The 21,475-nt window shown below is 33.0% G+C and overlaps 1 pseudogene across 1 annotated transcript; it reads left to right on the forward strand.

Annotated features, from left to right (window-relative positions):
• The first annotated feature begins 8,812 nt into the window (after nt 1–8,812).
• LOC111284050 (putative leucine-rich repeat receptor-like serine/threonine-protein kinase At2g24130) lies at nt 8,813–14,680 on the forward strand (annotated as a pseudogene). Its single transcript, XR_016335189.1, has 2 exons — nt 8,813–11,961; nt 12,405–14,680. The product of XR_016335189.1 is annotated as a putative leucine-rich repeat receptor-like serine/threonine-protein kinase At2g24130 (transcript).
• Nucleotides 14,681–21,475: the final 6,795 nt, after the last annotated feature.

Raw genomic sequence — 21,475 nt, forward strand, 5'->3', positions numbered from 1 at the left:
TAATATTTTCTCAGCTTAATCACTGATCCCTCTTCCCAATTAATTTGACCATTCAAATTTTATTTTAAAAGTTACTTTTTTAAAAAATAATTAGATAATTAAAAAAATATTTAAAGATAAATAAAATTAAAGCTAAAGATAAACCATAATAAAAATAAAAATTTAAACCAGATAAAGAAAAAGATAAAAATAAAATATAAATAAGATAAATATATATATAGAGAAAAATACAATAAAAGTAAAAAATAGAGTGAGTCCATACCCAATTGATTTGAGCCTTGAACTAAATAGGGTGTCTATCATTGTCTTTTTTGTACAATTTATGTGAAACAGAAATTACACAAAGATGTAGATATCTATTATGTCTGGATACAAATTATTCAACATTTAAATTTTTTTTTTCTTTTGTTTTTGGTTTTTTTGTGAAAAGTTTCTCAAAATTAAAGGCATATCACTATAAAAAATCAAAGGCTCTTTTAATAATAAGGTTTTGACAATCATGCCCGAAAATTTTATAAATCTTATTTGAAGAACAAGAAGATTAAGCCTGAAAGTCTTACAAATCATTCTTAATGTTGCAAATTACTCTGTTAAAATAAAGGCTTCACAAATTCAGAAAAAAAGCCTGAAGGTTTTAAAAGATCATGCCTAAATGTCTTATACATCATACCCGAAAGACTTTGAGATTATGCTTAAAGGTCTTACAAATCAAACTTTGAAAAAAAACTCTTTTAAAACAAAAGCTTAACAACTTTAGAAAAAGTTCCTAGAGATTTTAAAAATCCATGCTCAAAGGTTTTATAGATTATATATGGAGGACATAGAGATTATGCTTGGAAGATTTAAAAGATCAAATTTTGGAAAAAGCTCTTTTAAAACAAAGATTAAACAACTTTAGAAAAGGTACTTGAAGGTTTTAAAAGATTATACCCAAAGATCTTATAGATCATACTCAGAGAACTTTGAGATTATATTTAGAGGTCTTAAAAAATTAAGTCTGAAAGTCTTATAGATCGTGCTTGAAAGTCTTTGAGATTACACTTGGAGGTCTTATAAATCAAACTTTGAAAAATGGCTCCTTTAAAATAAAGGCTCAACAACTTTAAAAATTTAAAAAAGATACCCAAAAGTTTTAAAGATTATACCAAGAGGTCTTATAGCTCATTCTCGGAAGACTTAAAAGATTATGCCTTGAGGTCTTATAGATCATGCCTGGAGATCTTTAAGACTATGCCCGAAGGTTTTACAAATCAAACTTTGAAAAATGACACCTTTAAAATAAAGATTGACAATTTTTTTAAAACTACAATTTGGATTAAATAAACCCAAATACCCTGGTCAAACTTGGTCAAACTTAATTGGACTTGTGTCAACCATTGGAACTCACAACTAAGTAGGTTTGTTTAGGCTTTAGATTAATAAAATTATGATTTTAAAAAACTGAAAGATGTGATTGCGCCCTAAAAAGTGTAAAATCACAAAAATACCCTTTAAGAGTATTCTAGTAATTTTACCTTCTCAAGGTTAATTTTTCATAAAAGGCTTCAAATCATGTTTTAATCTTATTTCGTAAATTTTAATGTATTAAAAACCATGATTGCACCTTGAAAGGCTTGAAATTATCAAAAAACCTTTTAGAAGTTTTTTTATAATTTGACTTTCACGAGGTTAGATTTTGTGAAAAGCTCCGAATCATGTTTTCATATTATTTCATGATTTTTGGTACATTAAAAACATTGATCGCATGTTGAAAGGGTTGAAATCACCAAAATGCCTTTTAAGGGTTATTTCCATAATTTTACCATCCCAAGGTCGATTTTTCATGAAAAGCTCCTAATCATATTTTGATATTATTTCATGAATTTTAATGCATTAAAAACCAAGAATGCACCTTGTCATAACTTCTAAATCCGGAGATCTATCGCTAGACATTAACTTAAAAGAGTCGCCACCAATCTTTTTTATCTAGGTGTGATTGGTCACCTAAAGAATCTGTCCTTTCAGGGAGCACTTAAGTTTAAGGGTTCCTAAAAGAATAGGTTCAGGTCTACTAACCAGAGCAGGGTTCGGGAGTTCGGTTCGTGTGACGAAGGTTATAGCACCCTCATATCGCCCATCCCAAGATGGTACCAGCTTAATTTTGTGTTATCCAATAAGCCTTAAAATTTTACCAAGTAATTAACTATTGAAAATTATTCTCAATTGACTCTAATACTTTTAGCAGAAATTTGAGAAAATCCCCTCACCTCAAGAGTATGCAAGAAAACTACTGTTTCACTTGTAGAGGCTCTATCGTTAGATTATTAACATTAAAGAAAATTCAAAGGAAATAAAAAAGAAAAAGAAAAATAATTGCCTTTGTACAAGAAAAAATTGATACTTTCAACTTTTTCCAAAAATATATTTTTTTGAAATTTTAATTTCGAGAAAAATTGATACTTTTAACTTTTTCCCAAAAATATTTTTTGAAAACTTTAATTTCGAGGAAAATTGATACTTTCAACTTTTCCCCAAAAATATTTTTTTTTGGATTTTATTTAAAGGAAATAAAATAATAAAACAAAATGAAAGTGAAAATAAAAATAAAGAAAAATAAAATAAAAATAAAAAAATAAAGTAAAGATAAAAAATAAAAGAATATTAAACAAATCTAATAATAATAATAATAATAATAATAAATAAATAAATAAATATAAAAAAAAAACCTGGAACGGCTTGGCTAACGGCTTAGCTCGGCTCGGCTTAAGGAAGAAAAAACGGCTCGAAAACGTGGCTCAGAGTATCGGCTCAGCTCGGCTAACGGCTTGGAGAGGCAGTCACGCGCGGGTCGAAAGAGGGTCGACGCTCGGGTCGGGTTATCGAAAAATCACTATAGGTGTACTTCGAAGATACTTGAGCAATTTAATTTTTAAACATCGGTGATTTGACATTTTGGATTTAGTTGGATATTTGACCTTTATTTTATATGTCGTGTGAAGCCAATTTCGATATTATTAGCTAGAGGAGTTATTTCTGGAAAGTGTGGAATAAACACTTATAGCATCCTTGATAATAAAGGCAAAGCATGTAGCATATGGTGAAGCTACATGTCTGATCATTGACTACAAAATCTCATTTCAAGGTTGGATTCTAGTTTTCCATTCTGAAATTGCTTAGGATGTTTTATGATAAATCTGCAATAATAGCTTTCTTTCAAATACTAGGAATTCCTCACACTCCAAATAAATAAATATATAAGATATCACCATTTAGTGTATTAGAGAACGTAATGAAATCTATTGTTGAAGTAAATAGCAGAGCACATGATCTACAGAGCTCATTCTGGTGTAACCACTCATTGATTTTGGCTGCTAAAATGTCTTAATCATAGACACTTATTCAAGGCTTGTAGAGCCTTTTGTTGTATTAAGTTAACTGGAGCTCTATGTAATGAAATTAGTTGCACTATGATGGATGGATTCTTATTTGCCATATGCATATTTTGTTTATGCACATTCTGTTAAGTATGGCATTTCGTTGGATGAGACATTTAGGATTAGTGGTTTAGATGCGAAAGACCTAATGGAAATGAATAATAATTTTGTTTTCATATCATTTCCATTTTACACTATCATACTTTTGCTTCTAAAATGTTTAAGAGTTTGCGTACACGTATCCTATTAGTATGGTACATTCTGAGGGTCCATATATGCTTGTTACTGTTTCTATTACTACTATTGAAATATTCATAAGTCAACGTGCATGTATCTTGTTGATATAGTGCATTTTGAGACTTATGAATACCTTCAGATTGAAGAGAGCATATAAGTCCATACATTCGTACTTTATCGATACAATATATTTTGAGGCTTATTGATGCTCATTGATGCTCATTCTATTGTATGATGATTTGGTTATATACTCATATTAACATTTTTATGTTTATGACCATTTTGTTAATCCAGATTCAAGTTTAATGACTTGTGTTGTCCAAGTGAGAGATTATTGTATTTATTTTGTATTGGGGGACTAATAAAGTCGTTATATACCGGATTATATTAACTAATGTCAATTAATGAGTAATTACTGTGATGCTATGTTGTAATATATCTAAATAGTAGAATGATTTCAATTAATATGATTTTGGTTTAATTCTATATTTGGACCCATAATGAGATGGGTCAATTTTGACTAACATAATAAGAGGTCTCTACTCTCATCTCTATATATATGAGGCCAGCCTATTGAGCTTTATAACTTCAGTTTTTAAGAAGTAGAGAGCAGTTCTCTCTTCTTTTACTATGTAGGTCTCCCATCAGACCCTAGAAGCATGCATTGGAAGCTTGTGACGTCGGCATCAATTCTGTGACTGCGGATCCAGTAGGATTGAGCTCTCACCCACATTCAGATCAATTTTAATTTCTGTTAAAGTATGTTAATAACCCTGTGAGCTACTTAGCCAAAAAAAAAAAAAGAAAACCTGAGCTTCTGGACTGGATCCAACAGCATAATCGAAAATTGCATCTGCATAAGTTAGCAAGTAGCAATTTTCCCCAGTAAAAGAGGTTGGAGAGTTTTCCGGACAGAAAGTCACATGATTTTGCCGCTGAATGATGCTAGGAGAAAGGAAATTCTCAAATTCCGAGCAAAATTTTCCCATCTAACACTGTTGGGAATATTGACTCAAATCTCATAAAAGATTTGTTTGAGATTTGTTAGAGATTTGTTTGATATTTGTTTGATATTGCTTGATGGATAAGAAGACTAGCAAAAGAAGAATTCCAAGAGAAAGAGGATTCTTAATAGGTAAGTTTGACTTGCAAGAGAAGAATTCTAAAAGGAAAGGGATTCTTAATAGGCAAGTTTGATTTATAGGAGAAGAATTCTAAGAGGAGAGGGATTCTTAATGGGCAAGTTTGTATGATTATAAATAGGTGAAGTCTCTACAGGGTTAGGTATGAGAAAAAGATGTAAGAGAGTTGTAGGGTTTTGTGGGATAGACACCTCATAGGAGTATTGGGACTCTACGTCTTATGGGTGTGTATGTTTGTTTGTGAGTGGACTAGAGGAGATTGAGAGGGTCTACATAGGTATGATGTATGGGAGCATATGGGTATGTGTTTGGTTATGTTGAAAGGGTGCACAAGGGTTTGGGTTTGTGTTTGTTTGGGTTGAAAATACTCTATAGGACTAGAGGAGATTGAGAGTGTCTTATGAGTATTGATTGTTGAGTGAGGTTGATGATTTAATGTATGTTTGTAATTCTCTACAACTAGTGGATCTTGTTTCTCATCCGTGGATGTAGGTCAGTTGGACCGAACCACGTTAAATTATTATCTCTTGTGTGTTTGATTTATTGTTTGATTTCGCTTCCGTTGGTGTGATTGGATTGGAGGCTTTTAGCCCAACAAATGGTATCAGAGTTGTGGTGTTCCCCAACAAGTGGTATCAGAGCTGAAGGTTCGAAACATGAGAAGAGTTGAAGATTCAAGATGTGGGAAGAGTCAATGGTTCGAGACATGGGAAGAGTCGACAGTTCGAGATATGGGAAGAGCTTGGTTTGAGACATGGGAAGAAGTAAGCTTAAAGGAGCTCGATTCAAGAGAAGAGTTCGAGTTCAAGTTTTGAAGATTGAGGATTGGTTTATATGAAGCATGAAGACACAAGAGAAGAGAAGATGATTGTAAGACTTCAATTGCAGGTGGAGCCAAGCATGTCTAGCATGAAAACAGATGATTGATGGAATTTGAGTCAAGGTGGAGATTGTTGGGAATATTGACTCAAATCTCATAAAAGATTTGTTTGAGATTTGTTAGAGATTTGTTTGATATTTGTTTGATATTGCTTGATGGATAAGAAGACTAGCAAAAGAAGAATTCCAAGAGAAAGAGGATTCTTAATAGGTAAGTTTGACTTGCAAGAGAAGAATTCTAAAAGGAAAGGGATTCTTAATAGGCAAGTTTGATTTATAGGAGAAGAATTCTAAGAGGAGAGGGATTCTTAATGGGCAAGTTTGTATGATTATAAATAGGTGAAGTCTCTACAGGGTTAGGTATGAGAAAAAGATGTAAGAGAGTTGTAGGGTTTTGTGGGATAGACACCTCATAGGAGTATTGGGACTCTACGTCTTATGGGTGTGTATGTTTGTTTGTGAGTGGACTAGAGGAGATTGAGAGGGTCTACATAGGTATGATGTATGGGAGCATATGGGTATGTGTTTGGTTATGTTGAAAGGGTGCACAAGGGTTTGGGTTTGTGTTTGTTTGGGTTGAAAATACTCTATAGGACTAGAGGAGATTGAGAGTGTCTTATGAGTATTGATTGTTGAGTGAGGTTGATGATTTAATGTATGTTTGTAATTCTCTACAACTAGTGGATCTTGTTTCTCATCCGTGGATGTAGGTCAGTTGGACCGAACCACGTTAAATTATTATCTCTTGTGTGTTTGATTTATTGTTTGATTTCGCTTCCGTTGGTGTGATTGGATTGGAGGCTTTTAGCCCAACAAATGGTATCAGAGTTGTGGTGTTCCCCAACAAGTGGTATCAGAGCTGAAGGTTCGAAACATGAGAAGAGTTGAAGATTCAAGATGTGGGAAGAGTCAATGGTTCGAGACATGGGAAGAGTCGACAGTTCGAGATATGGGAAGAGCTTGGTTTGAGACATGGGAAGAAGTAAGCTTAAAGGAGCTCGATTCAAGAGAAGAGTTCGAGTTCAAGTTTTGAAGATTGAGGATTGGTTTATATGAAGCATGAAGACACAAGAGAAGAGAAGATGATTGTAAGACTTCAATTGCAGGTGGAGCCAAGCATGTCTAGCATGAAAACAGATGATTGATGGAATTTGAGTCAAGGTGGAGATTGTTGGGAATATTGACTCAAATCTCATAAAAGATTTGTTTGAGATTTGTTAGAGATTTGTTTGATATTTGTTTGATATTGCTTGATGGATAAGAAGACTAGCAAAAGAAGAATTCCAAGAGAAAGAGGATTCTTAATAGGTAAGTTTGACTTGCAAGAGAAGAATTCTAAAAGGAAAGGGATTCTTAATAGGCAAGTTTGATTTATAGGAGAAGAATTCTAAGAGGAGAGGGATTCTTAATGGGCAAGTTTGTATGATTATAAATAGGTGAAGTCTCTACAGGGTTAGGTATGAGAAAAAGATGTAAGAGAGTTGTAGGGTTTTGTGGGATAGACACCTCATAGGAGTATTGGGACTCTACGTCTTATGGGTGTGTATGTTTGTTTGTGAGTGGACTAGAGGAGATTGAGAGGGTCTACATAGGTATGATGTATGGGAGCATATGGGTATGTGTTTGGTTATGTTGAAAGGGTGCACAAGGGTTTGGGTTTGTGTTTGTTTGGGTTGAAAATACTCTATAGGACTAGAGGAGATTGAGAGTGTCTTATGAGTATTGATTGTTGAGTGAGGTTGATGATTTAATGTATGTTTGTAATTCTCTACAACTAGTGGATCTTGTTTCTCATCCGTGGATGTAGGTCAGTTGGACCGAACCACGTTAAATTATTATCTCTTGTGTGTTTGATTTATTGTTTGATTTCGCTTCCGTTGGTGTGATTGGATTGGAGGCTTTTAGCCCAACAAATGGTATCAGAGTTGTGGTGTTCCCCAACAAGTGGTATCAGAGCTGAAGGTTCGAAACATGAGAAGAGTTGAAGATTCAAGATGTGGGAAGAGTCAATGGTTCGAGACATGGGAAGAGTCGACAGTTCGAGATATGGGAAGAGCTTGGTTTGAGACATGGGAAGAAGTAAGCTTAAAGGAGCTCGATTCAAGAGAAGAGTTCGAGTTCAAGTTTTGAAGATTGAGGATTGGTTTATATGAAGCATGAAGACACAAGAGAAGAGAAGATGATTGTAAGACTTCAATTGCAGGTGGAGCCAAGCATGTCTAGCATGAAAACAGATGATTGATGGAATTTGAGTCAAGGTGGAGATTGTTGGGAATATTGACTCAAATCTCATAAAAGATTTGTTTGAGATTTGTTAGAGATTTTTTTGATATTTGTTTGATATTGCTTGATGGATAAGAAGACTAGCAAAAGAAGAATTCCAAGAGAAAGAGGATTCTTAATAGGTAAGTTTGACTTGCAAGAGAAGAATTCTAAAAGGAAAGGGATTCTTAATAGGCAAGTTTGATTTATAGGAGAAGAATTCTAAGAGGAGAGGGATTCTTAATGGGCAAGTTTGTATGATTATAAATAGGTGAAGTCTCTACAGGGTTAGGTATGAGAAAAAGATGTAAGAGAGTTGTAAGGTTTTGTGGGATAGACACCTCATAGGAGTATTGGGACTCTACGTCTTATGGGTGTGTATGTTTGTTTGTGAGTGGACTAGAGGAGATTGAGAGGGTCTACATAGGTATGATGTATGGGAGCATATGGGTATGTGTTTGGTTATGTTGAAAGGGTGCACAAGGGTTTGGGTTTGTGTTTGTTTGGGTTGAAAATACTCTATAGGACTAGAGGAGATTGAGAGTGTCTTATGAGTATTGATTGTTGAGTGAGGTTGATGATTTAATGTATGTTTGTAATTCTCTACAACTAGTGGATCTTGTTTCTCATCCGTGGATGTAGGTCAGTTGGACCGAACCACGTTAAATTATTATCTCTTGTGTGTTTGATTTATTGTTTGATTTCGCTTCCGTTGGTGTGATTGGATTGGAGGCTTTTAGCCCAACAAATGGTATCAGAGCTGTGGTGTTCCCCAACAAACACAAGGCTCTCATCATAGTAATTTGCAATTTTAATCAAATAAAAATGTCAACTCTTTTCCTTTTAAGACGTACGTACCTAAATTCATATTCACCACTGAAACACCATTGCTGCATCACTCAAAGAACACTAAAAATATCAACTATGGACCCTGAAACAGTACCAGAAGTTGCAACAACAGTGAAACTGATAAAAAAATTCTACTCTCTCTCGCTGCTAATGCAGATCGATCACTCGTTCGAGTGCTTTTATGACAAGATACTCCATTAGCTTAGATTTAATACGCCTGATGTCCTGCTAAAAGCAGAAAGCAAACAATCAAATCAATTGTAGCAATTCTTTTCCGCTCTTTCAATGGCTATATCCGTTAGGTTGAAAATCTACTCAAGGTTGCAAGTCGCTATAATGGGATTGATGGAAAAAGCATGTTAGTCCGCCCTATAAATCATTGTCCCTATTGAAATTTCCCTCCCTAAAAATCTATTTCACCTTCACTTAAACCTCTTCTCACTCTCAGCCACTTCAGCAGAAATCATAGTCCCTTCTGTCTCTCTTGTTTGCAACTTAATTCACAGTTCCTCAACTTTTGTTAAATTACTATTAAGAAGCAAGATGAAGGTAGGAGGAGAAAGAGAGGTGACTCGGACGAGGGGAAGTTTCTTATGGACTTGCCTGATGGGCACCGGCAATAAATTCATCATGGCATTCATTAGATTATTTTTTCTTCTTCTACTCCGACATTTGGTTTCAGTATCTGGAAATTTGGATAAAGCTTATCACAACCGTCATCATCATCTCCACCATTCTTTGCTTAAAGACAAGGCTACTCTTCTTTCATTCAAGAAGTCAATATTAGTTGATCCAAAATCCACACTTGCCAACTGGGAAGAGGCTGCTCCTGTTTGCAACTTCACCGGTGTCACATGTGATGAGCGACATCAACATGTGGCACATATCGACCTCTCTAGCTCTGGACTTGTGGGGAAGATCTCACCGTTCCTTTCAAACCTCACTGCCCTTCGACTCCTAAACCTTTACGAAAATCACTTCTTCGGTACCATTCCGCCTGAACTTTACTCCCTCGGACACCTCCATACTCTCGTATTAAATAAAAATAATTTAAATGGTCTAGTACCTGACAGTTTCAGCCTCCTGACCAACCTCACTGTATTTGCTGTTATGGAAAACAATTTGACAAGTCCCCTCCCGCCTTCTTTTTTCTCAAACTGCACTCACTTAGAAGTTATAGATATCTCTTTCAACTTATTCAGTGGTCAAATTCCAGAAGACATCGGAAATTGTCCAAGTTTATGGAGCCTCAATTTATACAACAATCAATTTACAGGACAACTTCCCGCCTCCTTAACCAACACTACACTGTATAATCTTGATGTGGAGTACAATCTTCTATCTGGTGAACTACCTTCAGACATTGTACGGAAGCTTCCTACACTTCTCTATCTTCATTTATCATATAACAACATGACAAGTCATGATAACAACACCAATCTCTATCCATTCTTCGCTGCATTGGGAAATTGCACTGTTTTGAGGGAGCTTGAATTGGCTGGCATGGGGCTTGGAGGAAGATTACCTAGCTTCATTGGCCATCCTAGTCTACAGCGTCTAGAATTGCAAGAAAACCACATCTTTGGATCGATTCCTCCAGAAATAGGAAATCTTTCAAATATTACAATGCTGAACTTGAAATCCAATTTTCTAAATGGAACAATCCAAGAAGAGGTCAGTCTATTGTTAATGTTGGAGCAGCTCTTTTTGTCCCACAGCATTTTCAGCATCAAAATTCCTGTAGCGTTAGGGAAACTCCCTCATCTTGGTCTGATTGACCTATCAAACAACAAATTCTCTGGAGAAATTCCGGCCACCCTAGGAGATTTAGTTGTACTTCGTTCTTTGTTTCTAAATAACAACCTCCTTTCGGGGACAATACCACCAAAACTACTGAAATGCAAAAATCTGAACATGCTTGATCTGTCCTACAATAAATTAACAGGGAGGATCCCTCCAGAGATAGCAGACCTACGTGAAATCAGAAGATTTATAAATTTGTCACACAATCTTCTTGAAGGGCCTTTGCCAATAGAGCTCAGCAAGCTGGAAAATGTTGAAGAAATGGATCTTTCATCAAACAACCTTAGTGGTAATGTCTTTCCCCAAATATCAAGCTGTGTTGCAGTGATGGTGATAAATTTCTCACACAATTCACTTGAAGGGCAGCTTCCAGATTCTGTAGGTGACCTAAGGAACCTCCAGTCATTTGATGTTTCAAGCAACAATATAGCTGGAAAGATACCAATGAGCCTGAGCAAAATTAACCTTACATTTCTGAATCTTTCTTTTAACAACTTTGAAGGAATGATTCCCTCTGGTGGCATCTTCAATTCAGCCACAAATATGTCATTCTTAGGCAACCCGCATCTATGTGGAGCAGCTTCTAGTAGGCCGATTTGCCCTCAAAAGAAACACTGGTTTCGATCACGTATGTTCTTGATTATTTTTATCATAGTCATAGTTGTTTCAGTGCTCTTATCAGCAGTATGCTGTGTGATAAATGGTTTCTTCCAGGAAAACTGAGAGATCAAGAAAACCTGCAACACCAAAAATAATGCACAATTTCCCCAGAATCACTTTCAAAGAACTGTCAGATGCCACTGGAGGATTTGATAACCAGAACCTAATAGGGACAGGTAGTTATGGACATGTTTATAGAGGAGATCTTCAAGATGGTACAAGCGTTGCCGTAAAGGTGTTGCATTTGCAGTCTGGAAATTCAATAAAAAGTTTCAACAGAGAATGCCAAGTTCTGAAGAGGATTAGGCACAGAAACCTCATTCGAATTATAACAGCATGTAGTTTACCTGATTTTAAGGCTTTGGTTCTTCCTTTTATGGAAAATGGAAGCTTGGATAGCCAACTCTATCCATATTCTGAGTCGGGTTTGGGTTCAGGCTCTTCAGATTTGAGTCTATTTCAGAGAGGTAGCATATGCAGTGACATTGCTGAAGGGATGGCCTATCTGCATCACCATTCCCCTGCTAGAGTCATACACTGTGATCTAAAGCCCAGCAATGTTCTCCTAAATGATGATATGACAGCATTTGTTTCAGACTTTGGGATTGCAAGGCTGGTTATGACAGTAGGAGCTGGCAATGGAGGTGGGGTTATTGAGAACATGGGAAATTCTACTGCAAATATGTTAACAGGATCAATTGGTTACATTGCACCAGGTAAGCATTCCTCCTTTTGCCTCTAGACTTGATGTTAATGTAAACCAAAATAGACTATGGCAGAAGATGAAGAACATTTTTTTTTTACAAAACTGAAATTGATACTGCAAAAGTCGACGGGATCATTTTGTTTAAAGCGAAAGCATCATCATCTATATTCTCCGACGTGAACAGATTTAAGTAATTTCCAGTAATCTAAACAAATTGTATCTTAATCCCAAATTTCAAATCATTTGATCATAAAACTACAAGAAAAACATCAAAATGGCCCACTCAGATATGTAAGCCTTGATCGCATGTCAATTATCATTTTTCCACATGATTCACTTATCAATATAAGAGTTATTGTAGACATTGGAAGTTTGCTTCTTATTTTCTTTTTTTTTAAATGGTGCCTTAAATTCAAATTCATAAAAATTAAATCAATCAAATTTGTGCTGCAGTGTATGGATTTGGATCTAATACATCTATCAAGGGAGATGTATACAGCTTTGGAATTGTAGTTCTTGAGATCGTGACCAGAAAACGACCGACCAATGACATGTTTGTTGGTGGTTTAAGCCTGCACAGATGGGTGACGAGTCATTACCATGGAAGGTTAGAAAAAGTGGTTGACTCATCTTTGATTAGAGCTTCAAGGGATCAGTCCCCAGAAGTGAAAAGAATGTGGGAAGTTGCAATTGGAGAATTGATTGAATTGGGTATTCTCTGCACACAAGAAACTCCCTCTGCTAGACCGAGCATGCTTGATGTTGCTGATGACCTGGATCGCCTTAAAAGGTACCTTAGTGGGGATACAACTGCCACATTTGCCTCATCTCTTGGAATTTGTTCTTCCACTCTAGTTGATGACTAACAATCTCTACTTGCTGTACATAGACTGAATTTTGCTTTGCGCTTCTAGAAAATTTTACTTGGAATCAATCAGAAGATGGAGCAACTATGGTTACAGAATAATATTTGATAACTAAAACACTAACTACAAGTTTTCTACATTTTTAAGCAGGGTTTAAAGTAATGATAGTAAACAGGAAATTTAGGTCCAAACATCTGTGTAAAATGTTTTGTAATGCCGAATAACCAAAGACGCCGGAAGCTACATATAATCCAAGGTACAACCAATATTCAGACTCCAGCTGAAATGCCTTCGGCCCAGGTTCTATGTTTTAATGCAGGTAAAATCTATAAGATGGAGCAGAAATTCAAAAAATAAGAAGGAACAAGGAAAAAAACAAGGAAAAAAAGCATTTTACTTGCTAAACATTTGAGTCAAGTAATCATACATCACAGGCCATGCAAAAATTGAGAAACTCTGGAAATGTATTGAAAGATAAAAGAGAGTCTAAAGCAATCCAGAGGGAGCCTCTTTTCCTTGTCAAGAATAGAAGGCATGAGGAAGCGCTAAGCTACATTCAATCAGACTGTTTCTAATATCTGAAAGATATGTCCATGTTTGGCTTTCACAGATTAACTACATTTACAATCCATAGCGTTGAGCAAAATCTCAAAAACAACCTCAGAGATCGAACGAAGCACAAGATGATCCTTTTTCCTCTATCCAATGATATTCCAATTTTTTTAATTAAGTTGCTGGAAATCAAGAAAATGTTATGACAGTAATGGCAATGTAAGTGGACCTCCCAGCAAAAACTTGGAATGAATTACGTACAATCTGGTTATAGAATGTAAGTGGTAGGTGGCATCCCATGACAATGACCTTATTTGGCAGTTTTGAAAAGTTGAGGTGGCTGATACCAATTGTCTCAAAGAAAAATGAATTAATGGTGAAACAAAAGGAAGCATTAGGGAACAAGAATTCCTGTGTCTAATTGTATCCAGCTCATAAATTATTCTCAAAATAACTACTTTCTACAATAATCGAGTGCGAACATTAACAGCATATGTTGAAATTTCTTCCCATGTTATATCATCTTAATGATTAGAACAAAGCAAGAATGAAAGAAGAACAACATTAATAAGACAGGAAGAGGACAGACACGTGAACAAGATAAAAGAAACAGAAAAAATGTGGTTTATGACATAACTTGCAATTCCATTTTTCAAATGTAATGGCATGGCGGCGCCTTTCATCAGCGGCACATCTGATCAACAAGTCGCACGTTCGCAAGCGTAGAAGTCATCAAAATTGCTTGACTTAATAAAGGAGTAGATTAATTAATCTACAAATCTTAGCTTGATGTTCTAGCATATCAGCTAGATATGGCAAATCGATTTCAAGAGCTGCAAACCATTCAATCATTCATGAAATTGCTGGATGTTAGGTAAAGGAAAACGATATGCAAAAATCAGGGAAAGAATTCAAATGAAGCAGACTATTCCTGAAATGCAAGAATTTTAGTGCACTACAAATGTCACGTGGGTCTATTTTCTTCCAACATTATGATGGCAGCATGGGCAATGGCATTTACTCAAGCATCAACTCAAGGTTTTGATGAATTTGCTTAACAGCTATGAATGCATTACCAATGCGTCCAAGACTCTCAAACAAGTGAAATGGAAGACGTAATGTCATCAACTAGCCTCACGAGCAGTTTTGCCTATTCAACTGACAGGGCAATCTAAAAAATCTGATTCAAAAAATCAAGCAAAAACGTAACATCACAGTTAAAAAATGTAGCAGGTTTTGATGAATTCTTGGATAGTTATAACTTGTAAATGTGTCTAGTTTAATCTTGAAGCAATGGAAGAAGGGCTGATTTAGATTGACTCCAACTTTTTTCCAAAATTAAATTTCAATAAATAATTGATAGAAAATAAAAATATAAGACTTAATTGTCTGCTCATATTTATTTGTTTATTTTTGACAGATTTAATTAATCGAACACTAAATTTAAACTTTAAATAAAATAAATAAAATAATATTTTATTCACTACATTGTATGTCAAGTGCCATTAATTAAATATCAATATCGATTATTTAATTAATACAATACCTACTAATTTCGAAAATTTAAACTCATGATCCATTAGCCACTTAAGTCCAATTACAATGGATTTATACTTCTCATAATTTAAATGATTATTTTATCTGTTCTTTTTCAAATGTAGAATTATTTCTCATACTTTATTTTGAAAATTTCTAACACTCTTATAGAAACTAGCTATTGCTTGCTCTCTAGCGATAGAGCATTAATACCTTGCATTGGGGGCTTGATTCCTTCATGTTGCAATTCAAAATTTGACCTCCAAAAAGCTAGGGAATCGATCCCTTTTAACTTTTCATGCTTCACAACATTTCAGGATGCTTCTTTTTGTAAAGCAATTGATCAGGAAGATTTTGTTAGTAAAACGAATGATCCCTTAAAAGAGGATATCGATATTTTGCTTCAAAAGTTCAAAACACATGCATTTTTAAACCTTAAATTTTTGTATTGTTGTTTTGTTTCAAATTATTTTCTTTTATCAACCTATTTCTATTCCAAAATAATTTATTTAGAAGTTATTTTAAAACCAAAAACTTAAGATAAAAATCAAAGAAATTTTGGAGAAATACTTTTTACTTAAAATTTGAGTCCACAAATAAATATTTGCAAAGTGAAATTGTTTGGACTTTTATTTTAGCTTAATTATGAAAATATTTCTTCACTTTCAATTCTTTCAAAAATTGACTTCTAGGAAAAATGTTAAAGTTCAAGAACTAATTTTTTTCAAGCACAAAAATTCTAATAAAGTAAGACACATTGAAAATTCTTTCTCATGAAATCAATAATGATAATATTATATCAAGTTTAAAGAAAAATATTTTTCTTTGAATATCAATTAAACTTGTATTATAAAATAAAGCACAATAAAGCGCATAAAAATCATTTTTCTCAAAACCAAAAGTGCCATAATTATATTAAGCCCAAAAGAATTTTTTTTTTTTTTGTGAAATAGCAATTAAACTTGCATCTAGGATCAAACAAATAATCTTTAAAGCAAACTTTTTGTTTAAAAAGTAAACAATAGAAAACATGAAAAGTAAACAAAAGAAAACATAATTAAATTTTGGACAAACTACATATACATATTGTCATAACGTATATATCTATAAATTTATAGTTAAATATGATTTTAGGAGTTGTCACCAATTTTTTCTTTGTTTAGGTACGATTTACCACCTAACTAAATTTATTCCATTTTAAAGAGAAGTCCAAAGCTTGACTTGGATATCTTTAAATAATAAATTTTAGTCTACAAAACTAGATATAGGTCTAGGATTATGATTATGTATGAGGAAGAGTATAATAGCCTCACAAAACCCATCTGAAGGATAGCACCAATTGATTTTGTATTATCCAAAACCTAAAAACAAGTCTGTAATTTATCAAATAATTAAATTATTGGAAATTATTCTTAAAATTACTCTAATAGTTAGATAATAATTTAATATAATTTTTTCATCTTAAGAGTATTCATAGAGATTAGTGTCTCACTCTGAAAATGCTCTATTGTCAGACTTATTAAAGTGTTTTATTTGGAAGTTAATTATTAAAAACAAAACAATCAATAAAATCCTCCAATAGTTTAATAGGATTTTATTTTGATGCATGTCCCCAAATAGTTTGGTGAGATTTTTTATTCAAAAATTTATCCATGAAATTTTAGAAGGAGTTATTAAATTTTTTAATAGCTTGGTAATATTTAATTCAATATTTAAATCTTCCAATAGTTTGGCAGGATTGAAAATTTTATTTTTCATAAAAATTTATTAAATCTTCCAATAGTTTGATAAGATTTAACTTGAGATTTAAATCTTCCAGTAGTTTGATAATATTGAAGTTTTTATTTTTCATAAAAATTCATTAAGTTTTTCAATAATTTTATAAGATTTAACTTGAAATTTAAATTTTTTTAATAATTTGATAAGATTAAAAACAAAACCCTCACGTAAAAATTTTCAAGAAAACCACTTTTATGTTGCCTTTTTAATTCCATCATAAGAAAATTTTTATTTAATGTTAAGTTCACCTAGAATGCATAATTAGAATAATATTTTAATTATAATATCAATCGAACTTACAAAATTATTTTATTAAGAACATATTTGAGTTTTCTTTTTCATATATCTTATTAGCACTTTTCTTCGACGACTTACGCATAAAATAAAGTGAACAAATAAATGAATGAAAACCATGAAAAAAATGGAAAATAAAATAATAAACCTGGACCTTAAGCACCTGACTTATAGAATAAAACTCCTTCAGTTAAGTTGTTGTCTTATCAAATCTCTTTAAGCTTTTACGTTTCTTATTTCTTCACTCCCCTCTCTCTTTTTTTTTTTTTTTTTATCTTCTATGTGAGCAAAACAATCCACTGCCTTTTCACAATCACAGAAACATTGCCTCCAATTTTTAGCTACTTCCTTCTATTGTCAACCACTAGAAGCTTTATCCTTTCCTTTTTCCTACTCTACCCTTCTTGCTAGCTAAGGCCAAACTTAGATCCTAAGCGCATGGTTTCTGTTTGGTGTTTTGGGTTGAAAGATTGAGTTTGATTTAGGAATAGAACTTTTCTTCTCAATACTGATGGGAACTAAGAAATTGAGGTTGATTTTTGCTGTTGTTATATTTTAATGATTCCGCTCCTGGGTTTCGTCCCCAAATACTAATCCCCAAATCCCCTGAGATCAAACTACTACAATTTCCACTCTTCATTCTTTGCCTCTCCTCTCCCCTTTTCTATGTATTTCCTCTCTGATTTCTGTTTGATTTTTGCTGTGTCATTAGAAGTGAATTGCAAGTCTATTTATAGTTGAGATTAGCAGAGTTTCAAATTGTTTATGATTCAGTTTTCAAAATCTCTACACTATAATAAAGAAAAATCCACATTCAAACTCAAATTCAATTCCAATATTTTCTCAGCTTAATCACTGATCCCTCTTCCCAATTAATTTGATCATTCAAATTTTATTTTAAAAGTTACTTTTTTAAAAAATAATTACATAATTAAAAAAATATTTAAAGATAAATAAAATTAAAGCTAAAGATAAACCATAATAAAAATAAAAATTTAAACCAGATAAAGAAAATGATAAAAATAAAATATAAATAAGATAAATATATATATACAGAAAATACGATAAAAGTAAAAAATAGAGTGAGTCAAAACCCAATCGATTTGAGCCTTGGACTAAGTTGGGTGTCTATTGTTGTCCTTTTTGTACAATTTTGTTAAACAGAAATTGCACAAAGATATAGACATCTATTATGTCTAGATCCAAATTATTCAACATTTAATTTTTTTTTTTGCTATTTTTTTTTGTTTTTTGTGAAAAGTTCCTCAAAATTAAAGGCACACCACTATAAAAAATCAAAGGCTCTTTTAATAATAAGTTTTTGACAATCATGCCCGGAAGTTTTATAAATCTTATTCGAAGAACAAGAAGATTAAGCCCGAAAGTCTTACAAATCATTCTTAATGTTGAAAATTGCTTTATTAAAACAAAGGCTTCACAAATTCAGAAAAAGAGCCCAAAGGTTTTAAAAGATCAAGCCTAAATGTCTTATACATCATGTTTGAAGGACTTTGAGATTATGCTTAAAGGTCTTATAAATCAAACTTTGAAAAAAAAACTTTTTTAAAACAAAAGCTTAACAACTTTAGAAAAAGTTCCTAGAGATTTTAAAAATCCATGCTCAAAGGTTTTATAGATTATATTTGGAGGGTATAGAGATTATGCTTGGAAAACTTAAAAGATCAAACTTTGGAAAAAGTTCTTTTAAAACAAAGACTAAACAACTTTAGAAAAGGTACTTGAAGGTTTTAAAAGATTATGCCCAAAGATCTCATAGATCATGCCCGGAGGACTTTGAGATTATGTTTAAAGGTCTTAAAAAATTATGTCCGAAAGTCTTATAGATCGTGCTTGAAAGTCTTTGAGATTATGCTTGAAGGTTTTATAAATCAAACTTTGAACAATGGCTCCTTTAAAATAAAGGCTCAACAACTTTAAAAATTTGAAAAAGATACCTAAAGGTTTTAAAGATTATACCTGAAGGTCTTATAGCTCATTTTCGAAAGACTTAAAAGTTATGCCTTGAGGTCTTATAGATCATGCCTGGAGCTCTTTAAGACTACACCCAAAGGTTTTACAAATCAAACTTTGAAACATGACACCTTTAAAATAAAGATTGACAATTTTTTTAAAACTACAATTTGGATTAAATAAACCCAAATGCCTTGGTCAAACTTAATTGGACTTGTGTCAACCATTGGAACTCACAACTAAGTAGGTTTGTTTAGGCTTGAGATTAATAAAATTATGATTTTAAAAAACTGAAAGATGTGATTGCACCCTAAAAAGTGTAAAATCACCAAAATACCCTTTAAGGGTATTCTAATAATTTTACCTTCTCGAGGTTGATTTTTCATAAAAAGCTTCAAATCATGTTGTAATCTTATTTCATAAATTTTCATGTGTTAAAAACCATGATTGCACCTTGAAAGGCTTGAAATTATTAAAATACTTTTTGGAGGTTTTTTTATAATTTGACCTTCGCGAGGTTAGTTTTTGTGAAAAGCTCCAAATCATGTTTTCATATTATCTCATGATTTTTGGTGCATTAAAAACATTGATCACATGTTGGAAGGGTTGAAATCACCAAAATGCCTTTTAAGGGTTATTTTCATAATTTTACCATCCCAAGGTCGATTTTTCATGAAAAGCTCATAATCATATTTTGATATTATTTCATGAATTTTAATGCATTAAACATCAAGAATGCACCTCAAAAAGGTTAAAATTACCAAAATACCATTTATGGATATTTTTGTAATTTGACATTGTCGAGGTTGGTTTTTTGGCAAAAAGCTCTAGGTTAGGACTAAATATATTTTTATGAACTTTGGTGCATTAAAATCACAAAAATAAATATTGGATCATAAGCTTTTAAGAAGATCATACAAAAGTGTTAAATACATTAATGAGGGCTTTCACCTTCATTTCATGGCTACATGGTCTACATTTCATACACTGTTGCTCTTGTTTCTAGTTAGAATTTCACGTTTTCCATACGTTCGATAAGAATTTCAAAGGATGAATTTGTTAAATGAGTGGATTTTAATAGAATTTAACTTTGTTTTTCAAGTGTTTGTTTTGAATATTAATGGTGGACACATGGTCATAAATGTTTGGCCAAAATAAGAAATACTCCATTTAGCCATGGAGGTTTTCGTTTAGCATCATCCATGGCTTGGCCAAACCTTGGTTCTTTTTTTAACCCTTGGTACTTGGTTTCCTTTTTGTTAAGTTTTTGCATGCATGGTTAGTTCATGGAGTGATTAAGAAATTGCTTTACATTTTGGCTTTCCTATTTAGTTCTATTTCATGCATCAAATGTTTACATTTTGCATTGATACCATTTTTTATTATTTTATCACATGCATCACTCATGCAAACTCCCACTCTAAATTTAGACTCCAAACCAAAACTAAACCCTTAAACCCCAAACAAAACCCTTAAACCATAAGCTTAAACCATAACCTAACTCTCAAACCTTAAATGAAACTTTTAGACCTTAAACCAAACCCTTGAACCCCAAACCAAAACCAAACCTTAAACCCTAAACCAAACCCCAATAGCAAACATAAACCTTCAAACCCTAAAACAAACCTTAAATCTCAAACCAAACCCTAATCCTTAAACCAAACTCTAAAACTAAACCAAACCCAAAACCTAAAATTGAACTGTCAAATTGAACCAAACTACAAACCCCAAAACTAAACTAAACCTTAAATTGAATCTCTAAATCAAATCCCAAAACTGAACTAAACCTAAAAACGAAGCCAAATTAAACTAAACCTCAATTGAACCAAACCTTAAAATTGAGTCAAATCCCTAAAACAAACCAAACCCCAAAACTGAATCAAAGTCCTAACCCAAATCCTTAAATTAAAGCCAAACCTAAACCAAACCCTAAATCCATAAACCAACCTCAAACCTTAAACTAAACTCCAAACCAAACCCTAAATCAAACCTAACCCTAAATCCCTAAAACTAACCCTAAACCTTAAACTAAACCCTTAACTAAACCCTAAAGCAAGCCCCAAACCCAAAACCAAACCCTAAACAAAACCCTAAATATAACCAAACTTTCAAATTGAACCCAAACCCTAAACCAAACCGTAAATCGAAAGCCTAACTTAAATCCCAAACCCCAACACCAACTTTAAACCTTGAAAGCCAACCTTAGACCCATTCTCATGCATTAGCATTTCATTTTACTAAATTTTCATATGCATTAACATTTTTCAATTGTCATTGCATTTAGGTATATATACTTGTCATTCTCTATTTAATTGTCATGCATATATTATATATCATGATGCTCAAGCATAACATTTACATGACTTTTTAGAGTGAAATATTTTAATAAAATGTTTTAAAGAAAAAGATGAATAAAATAAAATAATATTTTAAGTAAAAATAACTTTTGAGATCTGATCTAAATATGGGGGGATTCTCAACAGTTATCATTTGTGAGAAATATTATTTTGGTTTTTGTAAGGCATC

Source organism: Durio zibethinus, chromosome 28 (assembly GCF_047325235.1).
Source record: "Durio zibethinus cultivar Kanyao isolate XHJ-2024 chromosome 28, ASM4732523v1, whole genome shotgun sequence".
Lineage (NCBI taxonomy): Eukaryota > Viridiplantae > Streptophyta > Magnoliopsida > Malvales > Malvaceae > Durio > Durio zibethinus.